Here is a 24,284-nt window from a genome sequence, read left to right as displayed (position 1 = left end):
CACTGTGGCCATTTCTCTCTTCTGACAAAATGGCATGGAAAACTTGTGACCTGAACAAAATGGATGCTACACACACAGCTATTCGGGTGCAAGGTACGCACAAACATTACAGTGATACCTTGAATCTTTGGACTATTGTATTGACAGCACCTACAATCAGTTCATGTAAGTACCTACTTAAAGCCGAACTACACTGCAACTGAGCAGCACAAACCAAAAACACTAGTTAATTCATTTTTAATATTCAAAGCAAACTCCCCCATCCGTCCATGTCTCCATGCTTTATTTTGCAGAGAAATCACTTTGAAAAACACCTTCCTAGCATTTCTGGCCATGGCCATCTTAAGTAAGGGCAGATGAATTTACTTCCTGCAATCTGGAATCTATCTGCCCTTAGTTCAGGCTTGCAGGCAGGAGGGTGTGCTTAGCTGAGAAAACCCGTCCTCCCCTCTTGAAGACTCCTGGGTTGTATAACATCATTTGCTTAGGCATGGAAACCAGGAAATAACTGAATAAATGTAACAAAAAGTTTAAAACAAGTAAATATACTTTCCTATCTATTAATAAAATTAGCAGTATAAGGATTAAAAATAGTCACTGTTGATTGAGAAAATGAAGTTCTGCTTTAAGGTCATTGACTGTAAGAACTGACATCATCGCCACAAAGAAATTGTCTTAATTAGGTTACTTTGTAAGGAACTAATCATATTCATTCATTCATTACCTCGCTGTAAGCCTTCCAGGATATGTAATGAGAACATCTAATGTTTCTGGATAGCTGCCCAATTTTAAAATAATAGAAAACGTATGATGTCTGCTTTGATCTAAATTTATTATCACAATATATATGAAACAATAAGGTCTACTTGTGAATAAAAGTTTTACTTGCCAGGCAATGCTAAAAGTTAAAGCATAGTTGTTTTCAACTAATCAATAGGGATGGGCCGAACACCCCCCTGTTCTGTTTGCGGTAGAACATTTGAACCTAAAGAAAGTTCTACCGCGATCATCGAACCTATGGGACTCAAACTTGTAAATTAAAAAGTGCCCATTTTGAAGGCTTATATGCAAGTTATTGGCCATGAGAAGGGTATGGGGACTTAGGTACTGCCCCATGGGATATGAATCAGTGAAAAATGTTTTTTTTTTTGTTTGTTTTTTTTTTTAAAAGTTCAGTTTTTAAAGGGGCAGTCATTTTTCATTGCTTAGCAGGAGTGTCAAATTCGCGGCCCTCCAGCTGTTACAAAACTACAAGTCCCATCATGCCTTTACCTTTGGGAGTCATGCTTGTAACTGTCAATCTTGCAATGCCTCATCGGACTTGTAGTTTGGCAACAGCTGGAGGGCCACCACTTAGACACCTGTGGCTTAAAGCAAAAAAAAAAAAAAAAAACAATTTTGAAAAATTCCTTTAAATATCATACCTGGGAGGTCCCCTTAAACTACCAGCAAAGCTGCACATCTGTACAATGTATAGAACCTGCTGCTGTAGGACTGACATTTTTTTTTTTTTAAAATTACATTTTTTAAAAAAAAAATAAACTGGGGTTTCCCCTAATTTATACCAGACCCTTTACATCTAGTAGGAAGGTTAGGAGGGACCCCACAGTAAAAAAAAAAAAAATTTTAAAAAGTGCATGGGGTTCCCCCTAAAAGCCCTACCAGACCTAAAGGGTCTGGTAGGACTTTTAAGGGAAACCCCACCCCCCAAAAATGGGAGAAAAGCATGGGGATCTCCCTTAAATTCCTACCAGACCCTTGATCTGAGCACAGACAGGCAAGGAAGGGGTGGGACAAACAAGCGCCCCCTGCTCCCTGGGCCTTACCATGCTACGTGCCCTGGACAAGGGCCTCTTCCCCACAACCCTGTCCTAGTGGTTGTGGGGGTCTGTGGGCAGAGGGGCTCATTAGCATCAGGATACCCCTTTAAATAAAGGGACACCCTGCTGCAGCCACCCCCCCTTGTGATTGAGTAGGGGGTACCATTCTCTAAAGGGTTAAAAGTGTGAAAAGATAAAGAGACCAGACTTTTTAAAACATCCTTTATTGAACGAAGTCCTTTATTACAAAAAAAAAGCCAAAAAAAATGGTTCCAGCATTGTAATCCATTGTCAATCACGGCGTCCAGCATTGTCAAGACACTTTATTAGGTACACCTGTTCATTTGCTTGGTAATACAAATTGCTAATCAGCCAATCACATTGCAGCAGCTCAATGCATTTAGACATCTAGACATGGTGGAGACGACTTGCTGAAGTTTAAACCATGCAGCAGAATGGGGAAGAAAGGGGATTTAAGTGACTTTGAACGTGGCATGGTTGTTGGTGCTAGACGGGCTGCTCGGAGTATTTAAAAAATAGCAATGATGATAACACTGTTGGTGTATCCAAAACATATAGGGAACCAGGGGGTGACTCAGTCCATCAGGCTCTACCCATCACTAAAATACTTTGGGGTAGACTGGCTTTTTGATTGACAATTGTTATTTTATCTACTTATATTCATTTGACAGATTGCCTTAACAGAACACTTTAGAAGATACATAAATGTGAGGACTAGAAAAGGACAAAACCTTTTTTTTTTATTATTATTATTATTTCTTTTTTTAGTATTTTTTATGTTTTTTTTTATTGCATTTTATATGATCAAAATATGATCAAAATGTCTGATGCAGCATTCAGCTCTGAGCCTTTACCTTCTGCTGGTCAATGCTCGACGTTGCAGCTCAGGTGTATACAGCACACACCTGCCCTAATCAAGAACAGTTAAAGTGGTTGTAAACCTCAGATATGAAATATGAAGAAAGTATATCCCGCTGTAGCATGTACTTGTCTCAATTAAGAGCACTAAGTGTCATTTCTGTCTGCTGCTTCGTTCCACTGCTAATAGCATGAGTCACTTCTGACAAGTTTTCCTGACACCAAGAGAAAAATGGTGATGGGGAGGGAGCTCTAGCTGATTGACAGCCTCAGCTCTGTTCCTGCGAGCTGTGTGTGTGTGTGTGTGGGGGGGGGGGGGGTCTCTTCTCTCCAATCAGCTCTCAGAGCTCTCATACTGAGCTCTGCAGAGTGTAATTTCAGCCCCCCCCCCTTTTTTTTTTGAACTCTCAGACACGCTTTATAAATTCAGCACTCATGGATGTAGAGAAGGGAAGACTGCAGGTACAATTTATGTGGGAGAATTTGTTTCAACTCTGTGTACCACCTGATGCCACTCAGTTCACTGGGTATATGTAAGGGTTTACAGTGACTTTAATTTGAGAGGTGGGGCTGTAATGTCATGATTTCCACCTTGTCCAATCAAAGAATGCTTTGCATTCATTGAGAGAATGCAAAGTGTTTCCTGAATGGTGCCCATGCCCAGCAACCTCCTGTGTTCACTAAGCAGCAGGGATTGAATAGAGTTGAGGGCAGATTTTTGGCCATATTGGGGTTTATTTACTGAAACTGGAGAGTGCAATATCAGGCTCACTTCTGCATAGAAACCAACCAGCTTCCAGGTTTTATTGCCAAAGCTTAACTGAACAAGCTGAAGCTAGAAGCTGATTGGCTACAATGCACAGCTGCACCACATTCTGAATGCACCAGTAAATTACAGAGACTTGTAGTTTTACAAGCCAACCTAGTGCCGAAAAACCTCAACACTGATGATAACGAAGACAATGGAGCACTGTTCACCATTCCAGGTACTATAGTATACCCCTGGAAAAGACAACTATAAAGTAGTGTGAATCTTCATGGTCTGGCCTCTTTATTATGTACCTCCTAGATTCTTCTGCTAGGCAAGTGTCAATCTGAAACTGTTTTTTTAGATTATCAGATGATCGCTTTGAAGGTGATCGATTTTCTGATCGTGTGTACTAAGAGTTAGAGTGGTTGTAAACCCTTACATATACCCATGTGAAATGACTGGTCTCAGGTGATACACAGAAAAAAAATTCAAAGTACAGAATTTATACAGCTTGTCTGAGCTGTCAGAAAACGGGACAGAGAGCTAAAATGACACACAGGAACAGAGATGAGGCTGTCAGTCACAGGCTGTGTGCTAGAGCTCCCTCCCTTGTCACCTTTTAATCTCTTGGTGTCAGGAAAACTTGTCAGAATTGATTCATGCAAATAGTGGAGGACTGGGGCAGCAGAGAGAAATGACACCTAGTGCTCTGGATTGAAAGAAGTACAGACTATAGAGGGAAATGCTTTGTTCATATTTCACATCTGAGGTTTACAACCACTTATTTGTTCAATATGTTGATTGGTTTAAACAAAACCAAGGTAATAAGGAATACAGAAAGTGGTGACAATCAAGTAGCCAATGGTGTGTGTGTGTATATATATATATATATATATATATATATATATATATATATATATATATAGTGCCAAAAGGAAAAAAGAAACAATGATTGAGATAACATGCGGTAAATAAAATTGACTAATTCTATGGAGAAGGCCAGCTAGCTAGGACAGATATTGTAAGGTAAGAGGTATGCATTGTATAGAAAATGCAGTTATCTGGGTAGTTCGGCTTTAACCGGCTCAGGAGATGTTTTGTTTTGGTGTCTAGTAAAGGTTACTTTGTGTTATAAGCAAGGAAACCTAGACCTCTGTAGTGTATTAATGTGCTTTTACTAAATGAAAATGCTGTACATAGAAACTATTCCAATTATTAAAAATAAAAAACAGTACAAGACTGGCAGATATACAAACAACAAGCAAATGCTACCTACTTCCCATCAAATAAGCATGTCTGTATACAATGGAAATATGCTAAAAGGTTACTTAGCTCAGGTTAGAGCGGGTTCACGATCTCTATAGGCAACGCGAGAACCCAGTCTTACTCTACAGCAATTGCAGGAGATTGGGCAAAAAAATTCTTCTTCTGTCAGAGATCCTCCTTGGTGTTAAGTCATCTTAGAGTCCTCCTAGTCAGCCTAACCTGCTGACCTTTTATTTGAAAAGTTTACCATTCCCAAGTGGGTGCGGCCCTTTTCACAATACTGTTTGTCAGTGGAAAAAAAATCTGCAATTTGACCACAAAATGGCACTGTGGTATCATACATGCCACAGGTCATCTATGTCAAAAGGTCAAGATTTGTTTGACCACAGTTACAGAACAACAGACTGATCTAGACTGACAACTGAACTACAACAATGATATCTATGTTACCATTGTATCCAGCAGCATTTGTTTGAAAAGTATCCCTTCAAGCAAAGTCTAAGAATTGATGTCTTCCTCTTAGACAGATTCTTTCCTGTAAGTCTGAGGAAAAAAAATCATAAAGCAGACAAATGTATTTATATCAAATGCAACACAGGGGTAGCGACAATTGGGAGAAAATAGCCTTCCAAGTGTATACATGGTAAAGGGAGGGCTGAAAGGAAGGGGATGGGAGGTGGTGGGTAGGGGTGAGAGGGTTACTGGGGATCACACGTGGTTGAGTAGGGGGAAGTCAATAAAAGGTTAGTTCCAAGAAAGAGTCATGGGGGAAGCAGCAAGGAAGCATCAACACGTGGAAGGGAGATAATGAATTACCCAGCTTAGTATATGTTGGTAGTTTATCTAGCAAGACTTCAGTTTTAGCATGAACCATGTCTTGGGTAATCAGTTTTCAACCTGTTTAATTAGAATTGGGCTCAGACACCTCAGGAAACATAAACAGCATGTTGTATCTCAGAGTTGCAGCTTGTTTTTGGCATTTGTAGAGATAATTGCATTGCTATATTTTTCTTGTTATCATCATCGACATCATTAGTGTCACTTCATCAAAATCACAACAAACTTCACAGTTCTGGCCTAAGCAGGAGTATCTAAATGTAGTGGTTCTTAGCTGCAGTTAGTTTAGCTAGATTTTTGTGGGCAGCACAGTGGCTAAATGGTTAGCACTTCTGCCTGGCAGTACTAGAGTCGTTGGTTCGAATCCCATCCACAGCACCTCCTGCCTGGAGTTTGCATGTTCTCCCTGTGCCTGCGTGGGTTTCCTCTGGGTACTCCGGTTTCTTCCCACCCTCCAAAGACATGCTGGTAGATTAATTGGCTCCTGTCTAAATTAACCCATGTACAGTTGTGTTTAAAATAATAGCAGTGTGTTGAAAAAAGTCAATAAAGCTCAAAATCCTTCTTATAGCCTTTATTTCCATCCACACAAATGCATTGGGAACACTACACATTCTATTCCAAATCAAAACATGAAGAAAAATAGATCAAATTTGTGTTGTTCCTCTAAAACAATTGTAGAAAAGTGAATATTAGACTGTTCAAAAAAATAGAAGTGTTTGTATTCTTCTTTACAAACTCAAACATTCACTATATAAACTGAAAAATGTTTGAAGATTTTGCTTTCCTTTGAATCACTTAATGAATATTTGGTTGTATAAGCACTGTTTCTGAGAACTGCTGTACATCTGTGTTGCATGGAGTCAACCAACTTCTGGCACCTGTGAACAGGTATTCCAGCCCAGGATGATTGGACTACATTCCACAGTTCTTCTCTATTTCTTGGTTTTGCCTCAGAAACTGCATTTTTGATGTCACCCCACAAGTTTTCTATTGGATTAAGATCCGGGGATTGGGCTGGCCACTCCATAACATCAATCTTGTTGGTCTGGAACCAAGATGTTGCACGTTTACTGGTGTGTTTGGGGGGGTCGTTGTCTTGTTGGAACACCCATTTCAAGGGTGTTTCCTCTTCAGCATAAGGCAGCATGACCTCTTCAAGTATTCTGATGTATTCAAACTGATCCATGATCCCTGGTATGCGATAAATAGGCCCAACACCATAGTATGAGAAACATCCCCATATCATGATGCTTGTGCAACCATGCTTCACTGTCTTCACAGTGTACTGTGGCCTGAATTCAGTGTTTGGGGGTCGTCTGACAAACTGTCTCCGGCCACTAGACCCAAAAAGAACAATCTTACTTTCATCAGTCCACAAAATGTTGCGCCATTTCTCTTTAGGCCAGTCAATGTGCTCTTTGGCAAATTGTAACCTCTTCAGCACATGTCATTTTTTCAACAGTGGCACTTTGCGGGGGCTTCTTGCAGATAGCTTTGCTTCACATAGGCGTCTTCTAATTGTAACAGTACTCACAGGTAACTTTACACCTTCTTTCATCTTCCTGGAGCTGATTGTTGGCTGAGTCCTTGCCATTTTGGCTATTCTTCTATCCATTCGAATGGTAGTTTTTCACTTTCTTCCACGTCTTTCAGGTGTTGGTTGCCATTTTAAAGCATTTGCGATCATTTTAGCTGAGCAGCCTATCATTTTCTGCACTTCTTTATATGTTTTACCCTCTCCAAACAACTTTTTAATCAAGGTACTCTGTTCTTCTGAACAATGTCTGGAACGACCCATTTTCCTCAGAATTTCAGAGAGAAATGCACTGTAACCAGCATGTACAACATTTGCTGCCTTCCTTCCTTAAATAAGGGCAATAATTGCCACCTGTTTTTCAAAGAATGAATGACCTCACTAATAGAATTCCACACTGCTATTATTTTGAACATGCCCCTTTCAATTAGTGATTCAATTACACAGAATCAGCAGCATGCATGTCATGACTGGTGGGTCTGTTGGATTTCTATTACTCTACTACACCTGCTAGTAAATTATTTGCCATGTAGAAATATCATTTCTACCAAAAACAGTGATTGATCAGGTTAGTGATGTCTGACTGCTATTATTTTGAACACAACTGTACCTTCAGCTTATCATGTTTCTATAACTTCCACTCAGAACTGACATTTCAGATTGACATTGCTACTGAAAAAGTCTATTTACATTCAAGCTTCTTACATCTCGTGCAGCCTTTCACCATTATTCCCAATTTTGACAAATGACTCTGGCTATTACAAATCCAAATGGCGGTGTAACACACCCCTAGTAGATACTTCACTTTGTAAAACAAATATAAATAATTGGGGAATCTAGCTGCTGGACTCATTAAATTGCATCAAGAACTAGAGACTCCCCCACAGAAAGCATAAATATCATATTTTAAAATTACACTGGTACTATTAAGTTTGACATAGACACTGATGAAGGAGTGAGTATGCTCTGAACGCGCGCCATTTTGGAAACCCAGTCCATGCGGTGACGTCATCCCTGTCTACTTTATCAAAATATCTGCCAAGAAGCAAAGGTAATGTCACCATGTCTTCAGTGAAGTTTGTAGGCTCACCTGGCCAATCGACTTTTCCTGATCAACTGAGACTTTGCCGGGGTGGGGGGTCAAGGCATATCCAGGTCAACTGTGCACTGCTATCTCTCCAGCAGGTTATGGATCCGGCTAAAAAATTCTTCTTTACTGGGAGTATCAATGTCAGTTGTTGAAACCATCCTAATCAACTATCACATTTCCAGCAAGTAGTAGCAGTATTCTATTTATTCAAGGTAATTGAGAGAGTGTGGTCAGAAAAATTGGCAAATGAGAGTAAATCATGTGCCACAACCTCTATACTGCCTCGAACAAATAATCTTCTAAAATTAGGATTGATAGAAGCATTCCCAGTAAAAGTAGAGAAGGAAATTCAAGAGAGGTCTCAATCCTATGGTGGCACTCACTAGACTACTAAATCCATATGGGAGCTGCTGGAGAAACAAATTGCTCTCCAAAAATTCAATATCGTGATTCGCAGCAACCATTAAAGTGTAACTAAAGCAAAACTTTTTTAAAGTTTTGGATAACGTGGCGAGTGATTAGAACACCTGTCAGGTTTTTATTGGTGTCTATGTCCCGTTGGGGAGATTCATCCTCTCTATTTGTCCTGTTTACCATTAAAGTGAAAGAAATGTACAAATTTTGGGTTGTCACCAGAACAGGAATAGAAGGGGAATCTTCCAATGGGGGCACTAGTTCTAGTGACAACCAACTATTACCTCATTTTGGAGGGATTTCATCTCACTTCTTGTTCTGGAAGTGTAAGTAAATCTGCCCAATGGAACATAGACGGGCAAAAAAACTGTTTTGGAAAATAAAAGTTTTGCCTTTAGTTCTGCTTTAAGTACTGTAATCATCTGCCATTTGTCTACTTGCTCTAAAGCTGAACTCTATACAGATATAAAAGATACAAAATGCACAGATTATTTAGTTCCCTAATCAGTAATGCGTCATTAAATGCATTTTTGAAACGCCAGCAGTGTAAGTACTTGAATCTGACCTAGTATCAGCCTCTTGTAGTACCAGTACAACAGAGCTAGGACTTGAGAAGAAAAAAACAATACAAGAGTCAATCAGTTCATGTGCTGCAGTGCATGGAGTATGATGATAGGGGGGAAGGCAGAGTGACAGAAAGCTCATGACTGTGTTGCTTTTCCTTTCACCCTTTGGTCACTGGCTGGGGGCAGGTTCAGGATGTCCTGGGCTCAGAGGAAGTAGGTTGAATAATGCTGCCTATCAGACGGATAAGTCACAAGAGCCTCTGAAGAACAAATACTATTTTGGGCTGCTGCAGATGATGTCTTGTTCCATCCTCTCAGTTTCCATACATAAGTGTACAGCTAACCCCTGAAGAGTCAGCTGGAAATAAATTGGGTCCCCCTTACCTGTCCAGAGGCTGTCTGCCCAGTTTCCAGTCCCAGAAGCACACCGACAAACTCAGACTCAGTCTAAAAATATATACTCAAGAGATAAAACTTTAGTTCTACCACTTTTTGCTGCAGATCTTGAGAAAAGTTCAAGGAGAAAGGTTGAAGGTGCAGAATAATAAAAGGTACACACAAAAATCTTGGAGGACAGCTTTCTGAACAATCTTGTCCCAACAGTGTTAGACTCTATAGTGGCAGCCTCAAAAATAATGTTAAAGAAAGAGGGGATAGCCAGTATATCTGAAACCCCTGTGACAGCAGTCACTGTCCTTGAGCAGCAACCTCTGTAGCAATCTCTTCCTCAGAGAGCTATTTCCTTAAGTCCAGCTTCCATCAGGTACTCAGCCATAATACCTGCTGAGGCCTAGCTGCAGTAACCTCTCTGGAACACTCACATGCTCCCACTCCCATGGAAGAAGCCCCAGGGCAAGAGCGAGACTGATCAGACCTTCACAAATTTTTTTATTATCCCTAACCGCACCTTCTGGGTAAGCCTTCCAGGGATTGGCTAGGGTCAGATAGTTATTCATAACTCATGGATTGATCCTCCCACACTGTTTCTGGAACACTCCTCTGGAGGCAGAGGAAGCAATCAGCCACCAGGTTTAGGGCTAAACCTGATCAGACCTAAAAAGTAAATTGCAACTCAGCTGGCTACAGCAGAGCTATATACTAAATTTAGTTACCCTAGGGCAGGGTGCTACATAAGTGTCATCATGGCTATGTGTTATGTAAATAAAAATGACAAGTAATTGTTTACCCTGTAAACCCGACATACAGTGGACATATTGTACCTTACAGATACTGCATAATACAATTATTTATAACAGTGTGACAAATTACATATTCAAAGTGCCATATGAATGTAAGCATCCTGAAAATGTTTAAACGTCTCTAAAGTCAATTTTATTTTCTATTTTTGAATCCAATAGAAAACAGCTAGAGCTCCTGTCGTTTTTTTTAATCTGCAATCTGTGTGCCATTAGGGAGATATCTCTTAACGTCCTGTGATGCAGACACAAGAGGTGAGAAGAAATCTCTTCAAATTCAGGTAAACCCCTTTTAGACATTTTTTCACATGTTACAGGTGTGCAAATGGTAGACATAATAACAAAAAGGTTCCTGTGTGATAATAATTCTTAGGCCCCCATTTAGCTACTGCTCAGTTAGAAACACTTATTAACTGCAATGAAGAGTAGGTCATTACAATAGCCTGAACTCTTCAACTGGGATCAATAGCTGCTTACGACCCAAGACTAGAGATGAGCGAAGAAATGAAAAATTCGATTCGGCTGATTCGGCGAATTCCAGTGTGAAATTCGATTCGATGCGAATTTCTCCGCTACGAAGATGACTTATTTAAAGGGTTTCTAGGCTTCAGAGAGCCTTTAAATTAGTGCAGAACACTGTACCTTTAATTTAAATGCCCTTGGAGATGAGGAAGGAGAAGGAGAAGGAGAAGGATGAGAAGAAGGAGAAGGAGAAGGATGAGAAGAAGGAGAAGGAGAAGGATGAGAAGAAGGAGAAGGATGAGAAGAAGGAGAAGGATGAGAAGAAGGAGAAGGAGAAGGATGAGAAGAAGGAGAAGGAGAAGGATGAGAAGAAGGAGAAGGAGAAGGATGAGAAGAAGGAGAAGGATGAGAAGAAGGAGAAGGATGAGAAGAAGGAGAAGGATGAGAAGGAGAAGGATGAGAAGGAGAAGGATGAGAAGAAGAAGGCTGAGAATAAGGAGAAGGATGAGAAGAAGGAGAAGGAGAAGGATGAGAAGAAGGAGAAGGATGAGAAGAAGGAGAAGGAGAAGGATGAGAAGAAAGAGAAGGATGAGAAGGAGAAGGATGAGAAGAAGAAGGATGAGAAGAAGAAGGATGAGAAGAACGAAAAGGATGAGAAGAAGAAGGATGAGAAGAAGGAGAAGGATGAGAAGAAGGAGAATGATGAGAAGAAGGAGAAGGATGATAAGAAGGAGAAGGAAGAGAAGAAGGAGAAGGAGAAGGATGAGAAGAAGGAGAAGGATGAGAAGAAGGAGAAGGATGAGAAGAAGGAGAAGGATGAGAAGAAGGAGAAGGAGAAGGATGAGAAGAAGGAGAAGGATGAGAAGAAGAAGGATGAGAAGAAGGATGAGAAGAAGGAGGAGAAGGATGAGAAGAAGAAGGATGAGAAGAAGGAGAAGGATGAGAAGAAGGAGAAGGAAGAGAAGAAGGAGAAGGAGAAGGATGAGAAGGAGAAGGATGAGAAGAAGGAGAAGGATGAGAAGAAGGAGAAGGATGAGAAGAAGGAGAAGGAGAAGGATGAGAAGAAGGAGAAGGATGAGAAGAAGAAGGATGAGAAGAAGGATGAGAAGGATGAGAAGAAGGAGAAGGATGAGAAGAAGGAGAATGATGAGAAGAAGGAGAAGAAGGAGAAGGATGAGAAGAAGGAGAAGGATGAGAAGAAGGAGAAGGATGAGAAGAAGGAGAAGGAGAAGGATGAGAAGAAAAAGGATGAGGAGAAGGAGAAGGATGAGAAGAAGGAGAAGGATGAGAAGGAGAAGGAGAAGGATGAGAAGAAGGAGAAGGATGAGAAGAAGGAGAAGGATGAGAAGGAGAAGGAGAAGGATGAGAAGGAGAAGGATGAGAAGAAGGAGAAGGAGAAGGAGAAGGATGAGAAGAAGGAGAAGGAGAAGGATGAGAAGAAGGAGAAGGATGAGAAGAAGGATGAGCAGAAGGAGAAGGATGAGAAGAAGGAGAAGGATGAGAAGAAGGAGAAGGATGAGAAGAAGGATGAGAAGAAGGATGAGAAGAAGGAGAAGGATGAGAAGAAGGACAGTTCTGTGACAGTTTCTGTCTATTTCTGACAGTTCTGGGACATTCACTCCATACAGCGGTTTCAACCGCTGTATGGAGGGAATGTCATAGAACTGTCAGAAATAGACTATTAATGACAGTTCTGGGACTGTCCTTCCATGCAGCGGTTGAAACATTGTATGTATTTGTTTCCATAAATGGATCCATTTATGGAAACAAATACATACAATGTTTCAACCGCTGCATGGAAGGACAGTCCCAGAACTGTCATTAATAGTCTATTTCTGACAGTTCCATGACATTCCCTCCATACAGCGGTTAAAACAGCTCCGCTACGAAGATGACTTATTTAAAGGGTTTCTAGGCTTCAGAGAGCCTTTAAATTAGTGCAGAACACTGTACCTTTAATTTAAATGCCCTTGGAGATGAGGAAGGAGAAGGAGAAGGAGAAGGATGAGAAGAAGGAGAAGGAGAAGGATGAGAAGAAGGAGAAGGAGAAGGATGAGAAGAAGGAGAAGGATGAGAAGAAGGAGAAGGATGAGAAGAAGGAGAAGGAGAAGGATGAGAAGAAGGAGAAGGAGAAGGATGAGAAGAAGGAGAAGGAGAAGGATGAGAAGAAGGAGAAGGATGAGAAGAAGGAGAAGGATGAGAAGGAGAAGGATGAGAAGGAGAAGGATGAGAAGAAGAAGGCTGAGAATAAGGAGAAGGATGAGAAGAAGGAGAAGGAGAAGGATGAGAAGAAGGAGAAGGATGAGAAGAAGGAGAAGGAGAAGGATGAGAAGAAAGAGAAGGATGAGAAGGAGAAGGATGAGAAGAAGAAGGATGAGAAGAAGAAGGATGAGAAGAACGAAAAGGATGAGAAGAAGAAGGATGAGAAGAAGGAGAAGGATGAGAAGAAGGAGAATGATGAGAAGAAGGAGAAGGATGATAAGAAGGAGAAGGAAGAGAAGAAGGAGAAGGAGAAGGATGAGAAGAAGGAGAAGGATGAGAAGAAGGAGAAGGATGAGAAGAAGGAGAAGGATGAGAAGAAGGAGAAGGATGAGAAGAAGGAGAAGGATGAGAAGAAGGAGAAGGAGAAGGATGAGAAGAAGGAGAAGGATGAGAAGAAGAAGGATGAGAAGAAGGATGAGAAGAAGGAGGAGAAGGATGAGAAGAAGAAGGATGAGAAGAAGGAGAAGGATGAGAAGAAGGAGAAGGAAGAGAAGAAGGAGAAGGAGAAGGATGAGAAGGAGAAGGATGAGAAGAAGGAGAAGGATGAGAAGAAGGAGAAGGATGAGAAGAAGGAGAAGGAGAAGGATGAGAAGAAGGAGAAGGATGAGAAGAAGAAGGATGAGAAGAAGGATGAGAAGGATGAGAAGAAGGAGAAGGATGAGAAGAAGGAGAATGATGAGAAGAAGGAGAAGAAGGAGAAGGATGAGAAGAAGGAGAAGGATGAGAAGAAGGAGAAGGATGAGAAGAAGGAGAAGGAGAAGGATGAGAAGAAAAAGGATGAGGAGAAGGAGAAGGATGAGAAGAAGGAGAAGGATGAGAAGGAGAAGGAGAAGGATGAGAAGAAGGAGAAGGAGAAGGATGAGAAGAAGGAGAAGGATGAGAAGAAGGAGAAGGATGAGAAGGAGAAGGAGAAGGATGAGAAGGAGAAGGATGAGAAGAAGGAGAAGGAGAAGGATGAGAAGAAGGAGAAGGAGAAGGATGAGAAGAAGGAGAAGGATGAGAAGAAGGATGAGCAGAAGGAGAAGGATGAGAAGAAGGAGAAGGATGAGAAGAAGGAGAAGGATGAGAAGAAGGATGAGAAGAAGGATGAGAAGAAGGAGAAGGATGAGAAGAAGGACAGTTCTGTGACAGTTTCTGTCTATTTCTGACAGTTCTGGGACATTCACTCCATACAGCGGTTTCAACCGCTGTATGGAGGGAATGTCATAGAACTGTCAGAAATAGACTATTAATGACAGTTCTGGGACTGTCCTTCCATGCAGCGGTTGAAACATTGTATGTATTTGTTTCCATAAATGGATCCATTTATGGAAACAAATACATACAATGTTTCAACCGCTGCATTGAAGGACAGTCCCACAACTGTCATTAATAGTCTATTTCTGACAGTTCCATGACATTCCCTCCATACAGCGGTTAAAACAGCTGTATGGAGTGAATGTCCCAGAACTGTCATAAATAGTCTATTTCTGATAGATCTGGGACATTCACTTCATACAGCTGTTTTAACCGCTGTATGGAGGGAATGTCATGGAACTGTCAGAAATAGACTATTAATGACAGTTGTGGGACTGTCCTTCCATGCAGCGGTTGAAACATTGTATGTATTTGTTTCCATAAATGGATCCATTTATGGAAACAAATACATACAATGTTTCAACCGCTGCATTGAAGGACAGTCCCACAACTGTCATTAATAGTCTATTTCTGACAGTTCCATGACATTCCCTCCATACAGCGGTTAAAACAGCTGTATGCAGTGAATGTCCCAGAACTGTCATAAATAGTCTATTTCTGATAGATCTGGGACATTCACTCCATACAGCTGTTTTAACCGCTGTATGGAGGGAATGTCATGGAACTGTCAGAAATAGACTATTAATGACAGTTGTGGGACTGTCCTTCCATGCAGCGGTTGAAACATTGTATGTATTTGTTTCCATAAATGGATCCATTTATGGAAACAAATACATACAATGTTTCAACCGCTGCATTGAAGGACAGTCCCACAACTGTCATTAATAGTCTATTTCTGACAGTTCCATGACATTCCCTCCATACAGCGGTTAAAACAGCTGTATGCAGTGAATGTCCCAGAACTGTCATAAATAGTCTATTTCTGATAGATCTGGGACATTCACTCCATACAGCTGTTTTAACCGCTGTATGGAGGGAATGTCATGGAACTGTCAGAAATAGACTATTAATGACAGTTGTGGGACTGTCCTTCCATACAGCGGTTGAAACATTGTATGTATTTGTTTCCATAAATGGATCCATTTATGGAAACAAATACATACAATGTTTCAACCGCTGTATGGAAGGACAGTCCCACAACTGTCATTAATAGTCTATTTCTGACAGTTCCATGACATTCCCTCCATACAACGGTTAAAACAGCTGTATGGAGTGAATGTCCCAGAACTGTCATAAATAGTCTATTTCTGATAGATCTGGGACATTCACTTCATACAGCTGTTTTAACCGCTGTATGGAGGGAATGTCATGGAACTGTCAGAAATAGACTATTAATGACAGTTGTGGGACTGTCCTTCCATGCAGCGGTTGAAACATTGTATGTATTTGTTTCCATAAATGGATCCATTTATGGAAACAAATACATACAATGTTTCAACCGCTGCATTGAAGGACAGTCCCACAACTGTCATTAATAGTCTATTTCTGACAGTTCCATGACATTCCCTCCATACAGCGGTTAAAACAGCTGTATGCAGTGAATGTCCCAGAACTGTCATAAATAGTCTATTTCTGATAGATCTGGGACATTCACTCCATACAGCTGTTTTAACCGCTGTATGGAGGGAATGTCATGGAACTGTCAGAAATAGACTATTAATGACAGTTGTGGGACTGTCCTTCCATACAGCGGTTGAAACATTGTATGTATTTGTTTCCATAAATGGATCCATTTATGGAAACAAATACATACAATGTTTCAACCGCTGTATGGAAGGACAGTCCCACAACTGTCATTAATAGTCTATTTCTGACAGTTCCATGACATTCCCTCCATACAACGGTTAAAACAGCTGTATGGAGTGAATGTCCCAGAACTGTCATAAATAGTCTATTTCTGATAGATCTGGGACATTCACTTCATACAGCTGTTTTAACCGCTGTATGGAGGGAATGTCATGGAACTGTCAGAAATAGACTATTAATGACAGTTGTGGGACTGTCCTTCCATGCAGCGGTTGAAACATTGTATGTATTTGTTTCCATAAATGGATCCATTTATGGAAACAAATACATACAATGTTTCAACCGCTGCATTGAAGGACAGTCCCACAACTGTCATTAATAGTCTATTTCTGACAGTTCCATGACATTCCCTCCATACAGCGGTTAAAACAGCTGTATGCAGTGAATGTCCCAGAACTGTCATAAATAGTCTATTTCTGATAGATCTGGGACATTCACTCCATACAGCTGTTTTAACCGCTGTATGGAGGGAATGTCATGGAACTGTCAGAAATAGACTATTAATGACAGTTGTGGGACTGTCCTTCCATACAGCGGTTGAAACATTGTATGTATTTGTTTCCATAAATGGATCCATTTATGGAAACAAATACATACAATGTTTCAACCGCTGTATGGAAGGACAGTCCCACAACTGTCATTAATAGTCTATTTCTGACAGTTCCATGACATTCCCTCCATACAACGGTTAAAACAGCTGTATGGAGTGAATGTCCCAGAACTGTCATAAATAGTCTATTTCTGATAGATCTGGGACATTCACTTCATACAGCTGTTTTAACCGCTGTATGGAGGGAATGTCATGGAACTGTCAGAAATAGACTATTAATGACAGTTGTGGGACTGTCCTTCCATGCAGCGGTTGAAACATTGTATGTATTTGTTTCCATAAATGGATCCATTTATGGAAACAAATACATACAATGTTTCAACCGCTGCATTGAAGGACAGTCCCACAACTGTCATTAATAGTCTATTTCTGACAGTTCCATGACATTCCCTCCATACAGCGGTTAAAACAGCTGTATGCAGTGAATGTCCCAGAACTGTCATAAATAGTCTATTTCTGATAGATCTGGGACATTCACTCCATACAGCTGTTTTAACCGCTGTATGGAGGGAATGTCATGGAACTGTCAGAAATAGACTATTAATGACAGTTGTGGGACTGTCCTTCCATACAGCGGTTGAAACATTGTATGTATTTGTTTCCATAAATGGATCCATTTATGGAAACAAATACATACAATGTTTCAACCGCTGTATGGAAGGACAGTCCCACAACTGTCATTAATAGTCTATTTCTGACAGTTCCATGACATTCCCTCCATACAACGGTTAAAACAGCTGTATGGAGTGAATGTCCCAGAACTGTCATAAATAGTCTATTTCTGATAGATCTGGGACATTCACTTCATACAGCTGTTTTAACCGCTGTATGGAGGGAATGTCATGGAACTGTCAGAAATAGACTATTAATGACAGTTGTGGGACTGTCCTTCCATGCAGCGGTTGAAACATTGTATGTATTTGTTTCCATAAATGGATCCATTTATGGAAACAAATACATACAATGTTTCAACCGCTGCATTGAAGGACAGTCCCACAACTGTCATTAATAGTCTATTTCTGACAGTTCCATGACATTCCCTCCATACAGCGGTTAAAACAGCTGTATGCAGTGAATGTCCCAGAACTGTCATAAATAGTCTATTTCTGATAGATCTGGGACATTCACTCCATACAGCTGTTTTAACCGCTGTATGGAGGGAATGTCATGGAACTGTCAGAAATAGACTATTAATGACAGTTGTGGGACTGTCCTTCCATACAGCGGTTGAAACATTGTATGTATTTGTTTCCATAAATGGATCCATTTATGGAAACAAATACATACAATGTTTCAACCGCTGCATTGAAGGACAGTCCCAGAACTGTCATTAATAGTCTATTTCTGACAGTTCCATGACATTCCCTCCATACAGCGGTTAAAACAGCTGTATGCAGTGAATGTCCCAGAACTGTCATAAATAGTCTATTTCTGACAGTTCTGGGACATTCACTCCATACAGCGGTTTCCGGCAAAAAGTGTATGTGCAGAGTTCCTCTATTCTGCAGATACACTTAGAGGAGCTCTGCAGATACACTTAGAGGAGCTCTGCACATACACTTTTTTCCGGTTTGGAATTATTCTTATTTTCATCCTACTTCTTCTTCTTCTTCTTCATCCTCATCCTCATCCTCTTCTTCTTCTGAGGATGAGGATGAAGAAGAAGAAGAAGAAGAAGAAGAAGTAGGATGAAAATAAGATTAATTCCAAGCCGGCAAAAAGTGTATGTGCAGAGCTCCTCTAAGTGTATCTGCAGAGCTCCTCTAAGTGTATCTGCAGAATAGAGGAACTCTGCACATACACTTTTTGCTGGCTTGGAATTATTCTTCTTTTCATCCTACTTCTTCTTCTTCTTCATCCTCATCCTCAGAAGAAGAGGATGAGGATGAGGATGAGGAAGAAGAAGAAGAATGAAAAGAAGAATAATTCCAAGCCGGCAAAAAGTGTATGTGCAGAGTTCCTCTATTTCTGACAGTTCTCTCACAGCTTCTTCACATGTACAGCGGTTGAAATATCTGTATCCTAAATGGAAACTAATAGATACAAATTGTATCTATTAGTTTCCATTTAGGATACAGATGTTTCAACCGCTGTACATGTGAAGAAGCTGTGAGAGAACTGTCAGAAATAGAGGAACTCTGCACATACACTTTTTGCCGGCTTGGAATTATTCTTCTTTTCATCCTACTTCTTCTTCTTCTTCTTCTTCTTCTTCTTCTTCTTCTTCATCCTCATCCTCATCCTCTTCTTCTGAGGATGAAGAAGAAGAAGAAGTAGGATGAAAAGAAGAATAATTCCAAGCCGGCAAAAAGTGTATGTGCAGAGTTCCTCTATTTCTGACAGTTCTCTCACAACTTCTTCACATGTACAGTGGTTGAAACATCTGTATCCTAAATGTAAACTAATAGATACAATGTTTCAACCGCTAAACATGTGTTCCTTCTGTCAGAGAACTGTCAGAAATAGCGGAGCTCACTGCAGGGACACTTTTGCCGGCTGATCGGGAAATGTTCGATTCGCGCACCCGAAGTAGGCAAAATTTCGGTTTCGACACGAATCGAATATTTCCTGAAATTCGACTCGAATTCCGGTTCGCCTAGTTCGATTCGCTCATCTCTACCCAAGACAACATGAACGTTCTAAATCAGGAGCACCAGTGCTATATCATGAAGAAAGGGTTCTGCTTCTCCCCTGCCCAAAAAATTATCACCATTCAGGTCTACTGTATATGACAGCAAGAGGAGTCCTGGTGCTCAGCTTAATTTACAAATTATGGTCAGTTGGTGTATGTACCTGGATAGAAAACTGCTTACAGGGGCACGTTCAAAGGGTGTTGCGATAATGACCGTGTACTCAGAATGGTTTGGAGTGGTAACTGGGGTACTCCAAGTCTCTGTCTTGGGACCAATTATGCTTAATTTATTCATAAATGATATAGAGGTTGGTATAAATACTGTAGTTCAGTTTCAGTGTTTGGTGTTACAAAGCTAAGCAGGGCAATAACTTCACAGCAACATGTAGAAAAACATTACAAGAAAACTTTAATAAAATAAAGAGGTGGGAAACTACATAGCAAATGAGGTTTAATGTTGGAAAATGTAAAGTAATGCACTTGGGAACTAAAAATATGAACACGAGTTAATCACTAGGAGGCGAAACTTTGGGGAATCCAGGATGGAAAACGATCTGGGAGTTCTAGTAGATCACAGGCTGAGCAATAGCAAAAGACTGTAATTCTGCCACTTTGCAAAACTCTGGTTAGGTGATATCTTGAGTATGCTGTCCAGTTCTGGTCACCAGTCCTCATGAAGGTTGTGCGGAACTGGAAGGAGTCCACAGAAGAGCAACAAAGCTAATAAGGGCACAGAAGGACCTCAGTTACAAGCATTGGCTATAAGCATTAAACTTATCCTCCCTGGAGAAGAAAGGCTTAAGAAGGAGATATGATAGCAATACACAAATATCTCAATGGTGATTACAGCATTGGGAGAAAACTATTTAGTCTCCAGTTGCTTAAGAGGACACGTGGCCATTGGCCAATGAAGAAATGAGGCTCAAATCAGACTACAAAAGTTTGAACAAAAACACTGTTGATTTTTATTTCAGCTTATCTAAATCCAAAACCAAAAATGTTATATATGACAACTCATCAGTCCTTAAATGTTGTTATTTTTTTCTTTATGTTCACCTTCTGAAGGTGACAACACCTTACCATACTGTCTCTCTGGAGGGACAGCATCATCATTCTAACTTGCGCTACTGATTTGAACATCTCAACATTCCCTCATCTCTATAACATTGTAAGGGAAGGGTTTTGTAGTTAACAGAAAAAAACTTAAATGATATGTTGCTCACACGTGCCATGGGTATATGTGGAATTACACCCCAAAATATATTCTGCTACTTCTCCCAAGGATGGGGATAGCACATGTGTGAGACTTTTGGGAGCCTCACTGCATAAAGGAGCCTGAAATCCAATGACCCCTTTGAAAGCCTGAAGCTGCATAATTTCCTCATTTCACTTCCTTAATACCTATCACAGGTTCAAAGGCTCTAAAATGCCAGGATAGCACAACCCTCGCCCCCTAAATGACCCTTTTTTGGAAAGTAGACACCCCCAAGGCATTTAATGAGATGCATGGTGAGTAGTTTGCAGATCTAATTTTTTCTCACAAGGTTTTGAGAAATAGAAAAAGAAAAGAAAAAACTACATTTTTATTTTCTTCTTCATTTTCCAAAAACGTGACAACAAATGAGATGTGCAAAATACTCACCATGTCACGTAGCAAATACCTTGGAGTGTCTACTTTCCAAAAAGGGGTCAATTGGGGGGTTTGGTGCTATCCTGGCATTTCAGGGCCTCTAAAACTGTGATAGGTAGTCAGGAAGTGTAGTGAGGAAATAAAGCCCTTTAAAAGCCTGAAATTGCTTATTGGATTTTGGGGTCCTATACATGGCTAGACTGCCAAAGTCTCTCACATGTGGTATCTTCATAATCGGGAAAAGTAGCAGAATGTATTTTTGGGTGTAATTCCACATATACCCATGGCATGTGTGAGCAATAAATCATTTAAGTGACAATTTTGTGTAAAAAAAAACAAACAATTTTTTGTCATTTTCCAAAAACTTGTGGTAAACAAAAATCATTCTACTGACTCAACAAGCCTCTCAGCAAATAGTTTAGGGTGTCTACTTTCCAAAAAGGGATCATTTGTTATCCTGGCATTTTATGCCCAGCATTAGAAGCTTATGCCACATATCACCCACTCTTCTAACTACTTGAAGACCAAGCCTTTTCTGACACTTTTTGTTCACATGAAAAAAATCAGTATTTGCTGATAAAAAATTGACTTTGAACCCCAAACATTATATGTTTTTTTAAAGCAAAGGCCCTAGAAAATAAAATTGTGGGTGTTACAATTTTTTATATCACACAGTACTTTCGCAGCAATTTTTCAAACACAAAGTTTTTGAAAAACATACACTTTTTTTAATTTTAATGCACAAAAAAACAATATCTTGCCAAATTGTTTGGTAAAATAAAAAAGATGATGTTATGCCGAGTAAATAGATACCAAACATGATATGCTTTAAAAGTGTACACGCCCCGTGCAATGGCGACAAACTACATACATTTTTAATATCCTTTAAAAGCCTTTACAGGCTATCATTTTATATTTACACTGGAGGTCTAGTGCTAGAATTACTGCACTGGATCTGACGCTCGTAGCAATACCTCACATGCATGGTGCAACCGCTGTTTCCATACCAACACTGGGCCAAAACATTTACTTTTACACTGTCCCTTTCATTTTTTTTTTTTTAATCGCTTTTATTGTTATCACAGGGAATATAAATATGCTCTCTGGTAGCAGTAGGTAGTGACAGGTGTTCTTTTCTGAGAATTAGCTATTAGCTGGTATTTTACGAGGAGGAATTTTGTGGAGCCGGTCATATTCATGGTCATCCTGAGGATGACAGAGTGTATTGTCATTGAAATGCATAATTCACATTATATTCTCATATCTATGCCTGGCCATGGCAACAGAGAACAAGGGCATATGATGAACCGGGTCAGTGGACCAATATGGCCGCGACTCATTTTTTTTTAGCAATGCCCATGTTGAGGGCTAGGCTCAAAAAAAGTTTAAAATCAGGAACCATAATAGGTTTCTATGCGAATGGTCTGGCAAGGTTTGAATCTGGGTTGGAGGCAATATATTGCTGTGCGTATAAATTGCTTTGTTCTTCAATCAAATTATACAAATCATCTGTAAAAATCAGCATAAAAAAATCAAGGGGAGTAATTAAATTTGCTGTTTCCACCTGAATTCCGGGTTAGGCAGTGAATGGGGGAGGTACGGGTGCTGCAGAATTTGCAAGCACATCCGGAAGGACACTATGGGCTTTACGGGCCTGTGTTTGAATTCTTGGTGACTGCGGGACACCGCTTGTGCTAGCTACCGCACCAGCTTCTCCTGCACTTATGGGACTTGCCACGTCACCAAGTGATACTGCAGTGCTGGTATGTAAAAGACCAGGAAGTACTAGGCCGCTGGTGCTCACAGTTCACCAAAAGGTAGAGCAGCACTAGTACTGGCACTCTGTTACATATTAGAATCATCATGTAATTCTAACACCTCAGCACCCTGGTAATGGGGTCGGATATGCCTGACTTTAGCAGGGACCTCTACTCCATCATCTGAGCCATCTGTCAGGGTGCCACTGCTCTTTACATGTTTTTCTTCTAAGCCTGATTCTGTCAGTGAGGCTTCCCCTTCGCTCTCATCTGACATACTCAGAATCCTCATACTCATGGGAAAAAGAGCACCTGGCTGTCAGGGACTGCTTGAACCGCTACAGAAAAAAATGCCTGCTAGTGCTAGCAGAGATCAGGCATGATCTTGCTAACCCTGCAGTTTTATGTGCAATGTATCAAGTGACAGTGATCTACTGACGCTGCACTTTCTGGGGGGGGGGGGGATGGGGGGGTTTAAGCATAAGAGCTAAACACAAGTGTTGGCAGGTGCTGGGGCTGGTCCTGCTAACGCTGAATTTTTGGGAACACTATACTATTGTGAACACTAGTATAGTTCTGATGTGATCAAAGATATTGATCCGTTTAGACACTATACTAGCAATGGAGGTTTATAGTGTGCATGTGAGCATGTTCCTGGCAATCAAAGGGTTAAATATGATGGTAATGTAGTGGCGAGCAATCATACGCTATCTGGGAGGGATGCTAACTAACGCTAACGCTATCTGAAGTCGCCCATGACACAAATACAGTGATCAGTAAAAAAAAGCTGTACACTCTACGGCTGGCTGGCTGATGCTTCACTTGAGGATTGTTTTTGTATGCCTTCCTACTCCTTATGTTTGTGAGCAGTTCTCAACTTTTTATTTTATTATATAAATAATTCACTCTCTACACTCAGATTGGCGCCCCCTTGTGTTTGTTTTTATCTTCTACAGAGTAATGCTTCGCTCTATGGGTATGGGGAGCTGCCTTCGCCTATGACTCTCTCTAGGACTTTTGGAGTCATGGACTTTATGCCCTTAAGTGATTTTTTATCATCCATATTGTTTGTCATTTATTCCATATGCTCACACTTCTATCAGGATCAATATATGTAGTTCCTTTCCAGCACCAATTCTTTTTATGTGTTGCTATATGATTGGAGCCAATGAGGAAGGTGCCCTAGCTCATTCGTATGCAAATCCTGTCACTTCATTTACATGCAAATCATACTGCAGCTCTTGCATATGCAAATTACAGGTGATTTGAATATGAATGATCTATGAATAGGAATGATCCTTTGCAGGACAAGGGACTCCAGGATTGTGGCGAAAATGCGGGACAGCCCTGCACAATTTGGGACTGTAGAAGGTATGGTGTGCATGGAGCCATAGGATACAATACTGCTGCATTCAGATCCACATAAATCAGTCTGGGTCCTTAAATGATCACATTTGTAAAGTTCCTCTTCTATTCCTCTATAACAGTTTTAAATGGTTAGCACTTCCGCCTGGCAGTACTAGGGTTGTTGGTTCGAATCCCAACCACAGCACCACCTGCCTGGAGTTTGCA

The sequence above is a fragment of the Staurois parvus genome, unplaced genomic scaffold (assembly GCF_062004578.1).
Source record: "Staurois parvus isolate SC_StPar_1 unplaced genomic scaffold, SC_StPar_1.0 ptg000052l, whole genome shotgun sequence".
Classification (NCBI taxonomy): Eukaryota; Metazoa; Chordata; class Amphibia; order Anura; family Ranidae; genus Staurois; species Staurois parvus.
Note: the sequence above shows the minus strand (reverse complement) of the source record.